Source organism: Lissotriton vulgaris, chromosome 5 (assembly GCF_964263255.1).
Source record: "Lissotriton vulgaris chromosome 5, aLisVul1.2, whole genome shotgun sequence".
Taxonomy (NCBI): Eukaryota; Metazoa; Chordata; class Amphibia; order Caudata; family Salamandridae; genus Lissotriton; species Lissotriton vulgaris.
This window is the reverse complement of record NC_141693.1, coordinates 234,330,309-234,337,896: the sequence shown is the minus strand read 5'-3', so window position 1 is coordinate 234,337,896 and position 7,588 is coordinate 234,330,309.

The following is a 7,588-nucleotide window of genomic DNA, read 5'->3' as shown; positions in this document are numbered from 1 at the left end:
CCAACTCCATCCTTCAGCCATTGATCATAGGGCAGAGGAAGAGGGACCTTGAGGCAGGGGGTTGCGTGCACCCAGTTCTTCTGGCCGGCAACTTTGACAGCAGTACGGGTAGATAAGAAGACCTGTTCCTTCCATCGCGGCCCCACACTCTTTTTCTGCTGGAAATTACGTATTAATATGTAGTCGCCAGGCTGGATGTCATGCCCGCGCCCCTCGGGTGTAACTGTCAAAGCGCCCGGGATCTGTTGGTGAATAGAACGCAAATTTTAGGTCAATTGGCAAAGGTAATCTATGAACAATGGATACTCAATGTCGGAGAACCCCTGAGAGCTCTGGACACACCAGACATTTGCCGGGCATCCAAACACCACCTCGTACAGTGGCAATCCTGTTGTAGAATGAGCTGTCGTTCTAGTAGATAAAAGAGCTAGTGGTAAAGCATCTGGCCACTGTAACCCTGTAGTCTCTTGAATTTGCCAATTTCAGCTTGAGAGATTCTACTTTTCAACCACACCTGCTGACTGTGGATGATTAGCAGCATAAAACTTTTGCTTGATACTCAAGCCATCACAAATTAGCTCAATTAGCTCAAATTAGCTCAAACGGGGCAAGCCGGGGCAAGCCGAAACGAGGAAAGAACTCCTTCAGGAGTAGCTTTGCAGTCATAACGGCTGTATTATCTTTAGTGGGATAAGCCTCAGCCCATTTATTGATGGCTCAAACAACCACCACACATACTTCAAATTATTGCACCTCTACAGTTCGATGTAATCCATCTGGAGAACCTCAAAAGGTAAAGCAGGTGGTGTAAAATTATCAGGTGGTGTAGGGGTACCTTTACCAGGATTGTGCATCATGCACACCATAGAATACTTCACTAAATATGCAGCCGTTTTCTAAATGTTATCATTCAGCTATACAGGGTCTAGTAACTTGCGAAATACCCTTAGCATTAATATGGGCTGTGACATGGGCCGTTGTGACTACAGGAAGAACATATGCGTCTGGTAACATCCATCTCTGTTTTCCTGACTTATCAATCCAAAACCCCTCATCAATCAATTGTGCTGTACTTTCCTGCCACACGGCTAATTCCTCCATTGTAACTTCACTAGTAACTTCAGGCACCCACCTGGCGGGACACGCTACAAACATTCTTTTCATTTTAGTTCGGGCTGTTTCCTCAGATACCTGATCTGCAAATGCATTATCCCTTCCCGCATCTTCAGTAACCTTCTGATGGGCACTACACTTCACTATAGCCAATTTCTTAGGGAGTGTGAAAGTGGACAAAAGCCTCAATATAAGATGTCCGTGCTGTATCTTGGTACCATGAGAAGTAAGGAACCCCCTCTCTGCCCAGAGTCTCTCAAAGTTGTTTGTAACTCTGAAGGCGTACTGGCTGTCAGTATAAATATTGTCAACCAGTCCCTCACTCAATTCACAAGCTCGTATCAAGGCAACAAGCTCAGCAGCTTGAGATGACTGATAGGGGACTTGGGATGTCTCAACTTCTGTACGCAGCATAGGAATAGCATAGGCAGCAGTTGTTGTGCCATCTGGTAATTTAAAACAAGAGCCATCAACATATAGTTCCCCTTGTGGGTCAGATAAACATCAGTCAAGTCTACCCGTCTTCTCGTCTCTTCTTCCGTCTGGAAGATACAGTCATGTTTGTCGAATTCATCACTCTCAGAAGGGAGGGGCAGTAGCGTAGCAGGATTCAGAGTGGCACATCTTTTAATCGTGATGTGATTGCCAAACAATGTTAATTCGTAACCAGTTATATGTGCACTGGTGAGGTGTTGTGTCTTTGTCTTATTCAAAAGGGTATCCACAGCATGACGTACCATGACTGTGAGATCAGTATCAAGTATGAGTCCAGCCGATTGTCTCATCGAGACGGCCACAGCCCGACCGCTCTTAAGCAGCTCAGGGGGGCTCTTGCGACCGGGTCAAGAACAGCAGAGAAATAAGCACACCGCCATTGCTTATCTCTAAATTTTTGTGTTAAAACAGAAAGTGCACAACCAGCCATCTCATGGATAAACAATACAAACGATTTAGTATAATCAGAGGTGCCAAGTACTGGAGCTGAACAAAGCACAGTTCTCAAATGCTCAAAAGACTGCTGACCTTCAAGTTTCCAAGGCAAGTACTCATGCACGTCTTTAGTGGTTAGAGCAAGCAAGGGTTTGATTAGTAAAGAGTAGTTAGGTATCCACAGCCTGCAGTAGGAAGTGATACCTATAAAAGCAAACATCTTTCTGAGTCTGTGGAATGGGCATTTTAACGATAGTACTGATACGCTCTGAGTTCAGCCTCCTACCCTCCTTCAACAGTAGGTGACCTAAATAGGTGACATCCTGTTGACAATACTGTAATTTAGAAAGAGAAACATTATGTCCATGATGGGCCAAATGCAACAACAGTTTAACTGTACTGTCTCTACAACCCTGCTCTGTATCAGAAGCGATAAGGAGATCATCAACATACTGCACCAATACTAAGCATGGGCGAATTTTGCGAATCTGGCGTTCGCGAATTTGCGTATTTGCGAACTCGCAATCCGCAAAATCCACGAATTCTCACAAATTTGCGGATTTTTTTTGTGTGTTCGCAAGGGTTTCTGCAAGTTCGCAAGGGTTTTGTACCAGTTCGCAATTGCGAACTTACTTGTCGGCTCGCAACGGTTGCAACTATGTTGTTTCTACGTCTGGTTCATCATCACAGGTTCCAGCACCCTCTGTTTCACCACTGCCACCCTCTGTTTCACCCATGCCACCCTCTGTTACAACAATGCCACCCTCTGGTTCCTCATCACTGTAGATTATGGGGGGGAAAAGCAAGCACACCTGCCCTGCTTCAACTGACATGAATTAATTTGGGGTTGATTTATTAATGTGTCACTGTTTTAAAATTTCAGTCTGGCACCTGCTTCCTTATCTGTAATTTGCTTTCTGTTGCAGTGCAATTTTTTTTCCAGGACCTTTGTGGCCTACTTGTAGCTATTCTATGAGCCTGCTGTGAGGGTCAGAGCAGGGTCATACAATTGTTGCAACTAGCAACTGAACTCTGGAGGGGCCCCAGTCAGGAAGCACTACAGGGAATGGTTACTAATGATGAGTTTGAAGTTGAACTTTTGCACCTGCTGAGTGCTTTCAGTTTTGCAAAACTCGTTTTTCTGCAGAACAGCAACTGTAATGCCCCAAACAAACATAGGCAACTGAACTCTGGAGGAGCCCCTCAGGAAGTACTACAGGGAATGGTTACTAATGATGAGTGAACTTTTGCACCTGCTGAGTGCTTTCAGTTATGCAAAACTCATTTTTCTGCAGAACAGCAACTGTAATGCCCCAAAGAAACTTACTTGTGAAAGTTGATTTCTAATCCAAAAGTGATCCAAAGAAAGTCAAAAGGCCTCAAATCCAAAAAAGTGCAGGCAAATGTCAACCTGAGGAGTTATTCTGATAAAAATCATCATTTTCAGAAGGTCTATGCTGCTTGCTAGTGGATTTCTTGTGCAGAATTGCAAATTTTGTAATTTCGCGACTGCGAGATTGTTGCTGCCCGCCGCACCTACATGTTCGCAATTGCGAACTCTCGCGATGCGTCGCCAAACTCCCGCGGGATCCCGCAGCAAGATCCAAAATGGCACAGCACTCGCAAAATATCGAGAAAAACAACTCGGCAAACGCTGAATGACGGTAAGTGAACGCCGCACGCCGCAAAATTGTATCACCAAGAAAAAAAAATCCGCTGCGTGCGAATTTGCGGATTTTTGGTAAATTCGCGAGCGTTCGCGGATTGCGAATTTACCAAAAATCCGCGAGCAGAACGGATTTTCCGCCCATGCTTAACCAATACATTACCTGTAGGAAGCGAAAGGGAATCTAATTGACTCTTTAAAGCCTGACTATATAATACTGGAGACAGTATAGCCCTGAGGAGCTTGACAGAACCTAAAACTCCTACCAGCCAGTGTAAAGCCAAACAAATACCTGCAATCTGGATGAATGGCGATAATAAGGAATGTATTTTTCAAGTCAATGACAGAGAATAATTTAACTGTAGACAGAATCATAGTCAAAAGAATAGTAAGGCCAGGGACCACTGGAAACTGAGGAACCACTGTTTTATTAACTTCGTGCAAATCAATCACAACATGATAAACATCGTCATGATCATCAGGAGAACCTAAAGGTGTCCTTTTAAGAATGGGAAGAATAGCACTATTACAAATATTGGCAGTTGTCTCCTCTACCACTCCCTTCTTAATCAAGTCCTGAATAATTTGCACTAAATCTCGCTTTCCTGCCTGTGGTATTTTATACAGAGGAATACAGGGCAAAATAGCACCATCCTTCTACCTGTATCAAAACTGGTGGTATCTGCAGCAGCCCCACATCTGATCACATGTCGCCCACAAAGGGGGTGGCAGGCCTTTAAATTCAAAAGGAAGGGGCGCCTCTATGGACAAACACTGTTTAGCACGCACTTCATCTGGACCCATTGTCATATAGACACCTGCCAGAGAACAATAAATCGTAGCATGCAATTTCTTCAGCAAATCTAAACCCATCAAATTTTCACCACAATTACATGTCAACAGAAATGGCGAATCCAAAGTGAAAGGGCCAATAGTTAACGCAAGGGGTTTTGAAATGGGGCTGACAATCGGTACGCCAGAAAAACCTACCGAAACATTAGTATGGCCAGACAGAGTCGCCCCAGGGACCATATTTTGAGAAACAGAGCTTTTTGTTGCACCTGCGTCCACCAATAATTCCTTAGTTGAACCTGGCAGTTCCGCTGTTACATAAGGGTCACCCTGATCTACAGGTATTGGAACTGGTGCCCTACTCTGTCCCTGGCTGTCCTAGCTATAAGACATTCTGTCACCTCATCCATATCATAATCATCATGATAATACTGTCCCTCATGAAGGTCATCAAAATTATTATTATCAGAACGACCCTGTGAGGCTGCAGCATTCTGAACTATATCAGACCCTCCAGCTCCACGACCCCGTCCATGAGAACCTCGTCCTCTAGGGACCTTCTGCAAAAGCACAGGACACTCACTACACCAGTGTCCCTCCTCCTTGCAGTACGCACACTGATTCGTCCCCTAAGGCATAGCATTGGGCTGCCTACTAGTACGTGGAAGCTGTTGGGCAGGACTATCACGCCCTCTACCATTTCCTTTAAAAGCCTGCTGCAACAACACCTTTGTTTTCAAATCATTGTAATTCTTCTCTGTCCTCTCCTTTTCCTCATTATCCCTATCGTACGCAACCGCTTTCTGGGTCAGTGTCTGCATTCTCCCCTTCCGAGCTTTCTTCTCTGACTTCAATCGCTTCTGCCTAGCTACTCGCCCCTGGTGAGTGAATCGGAATTCGTAGTTCAGCTGATTTTAGAGGAATATTTTGTTCAATAGCGAAGGAAGGGGGCGGGGCCTGAGGTGACATGTGCAAACACGCCCTGTGGCATGTTTTAAGTTGGGGAATTAATTCTTCTTCAATCCTGAGGTCCCCTGTGGGCCAACTAGCCCACCAGGAACCTCCAGTATGCACCAGGGGGCTGCCGCGTACATTTATTTCTCACAAGGTGCCCTAAAGCATTGGGAGGGCACTCAACGGACTCAATGTCTCGAAACGCATCGGCTTCAATCAAACTGTTGGGGAATGACAGGCGAGTTGCAGCGAGGCTGTCAATGTGAGAATGCCGTTGAGTGCCCTCCCAATGCTTTAGGGCACCTTGTGAGAAATAAATGTACGCGGCAGCCCTTGCCGCGGGGATCGAGCACCACTTTCACTGGATGTAAAGGCTGTGATTGGGAACCCTTCCTAAGTCACGAAGCACGGCGTTTTCTAGCAAAAGAAAGACTCATCTGAAAACAAACCCCATCCTACTAAAGGAATCAATTGGTTTTAAAATATGACATTGGACACTGCACCTACAAAAGGAATAACGAACTGTTCACCATTTCCTGGACTACCTGTCCCAGCATTCAATCAGGCCTAAGGAGGCCACGCCCACGAATGGCAATTCACTAAATAAAGGACTTAAAATGGTGAAGCTCGCAGTGAGTCCTTGTTAGCCCAAGAAGAAGGGGCGGAATGCCTCGAAACGCGTCGGCTTCAGTCAAACTGTTGGGGAATGACAGGCGAGTTGCAGCGAGGCTGTCAAAGTGAGAATGCCGTTGAGTGCCCTCCCAATGCTTTAGGGCACCTTGTGAGAAATAAATGTATGCGGCAGCCCTTGCTGCGGGGATCGAGCACCATTTTCACTGGATGTAAAGGCTGTGATTGGGAACCCTTCCTAAGTCACGAAGCATGGCGTTTTCTAGCAAAAGAAAGACTCATCTGAAAACAAATCCCATCCTACTAAAGGAATCAATTGGTTTTAAAATATGACATTGGACACTGCACCTACAAAAGGAATGACGAACTGTTCACCATTTCCTGGACTACCTGTCCCAGCATTCAATCAGGCCTAAGGAGGCCACGCCCACAAATGGCAATTCACTAAATAAAGGACTTAAAATGGTGAAGCTCGCAGTGAGTCCTTGTTAGCCCAAGAAGAAGGGGCGGAATGCCTCGAAACGCGTCGGCTTCAGTCAAACTGTTGGGGAATGACAGGAGAGTTGCAGCGAGGCTGTCAATGTGAGAATGCCGTTGAGTGCCCTCCCAATGCTTTAGGGCACCTTGTGAGAAATAAATGTGCGCGGCAGCCCTTGCCGCGGGGATCGAGCACCACTTTCACTGGATGTAAAGGCTGTGATTGGGAACCCTTCCTAAGTCACGAAGCACAGCGTTTTCTAGCAAAAGAAAGACTCATCTGAAAACTAACCCCATCCTACTAAAGGAATCAATTGGTTTTAAAATATGACATTGGACACTGCACCTAGAAAAGGAATAACGAACTGTTCACCATTTCCTGGACTACCTGTCCCAGCATTCAATCAGGCCTAAGGAGGCCACGCCCACGAATGGCAATTCACTAAATAAAGGACTTAAAATGGCGAAGCTCGCAGTGAGTCCTTGTTAGCCCAAGAAGAAGGGGCGGAATGCCTCGAAACGCGTCGGCTTCAGTCAAACTGTTGGGGAATGACAGGCAAGTTGCAGCGAGGCTGTCAATGTGAGAATGCCGTTGAGTGCCCTCCCAATGCTTTAGGGCACCTTGTGAGAAATAAATGTACGCGGCAGCCCTTGCCACGGGGATCGAGCACCACTTTCACTGGATGTAAAGGCTGTGATTGGGAACCCTTCCTAAGTCACGAAGCACGGCGTTTTCAAGCAAAAGAAAGACTCATCTGAAAACAAACCCCATCCTACTAAAGGAATTAATTGGTTTTAAAATATGACATTGGACACTGCACCTACAAAAGGAATAACGAACTGTTCACCATTTCCTGGACTACCTGTCCCAGCATTCAATCAGGCCTAAGGAGGCAACGCCCACGAATGGCAATTCACTAAATAAAGGACTTAAAATGGTGAAGCTCGCAGTGAGTCCTTGTTAGCCCAAGAAGAAGGGGCGGAATGCCTCGAAACGCGTCGGCTTCAGTCAAACTGTTGGGGAAT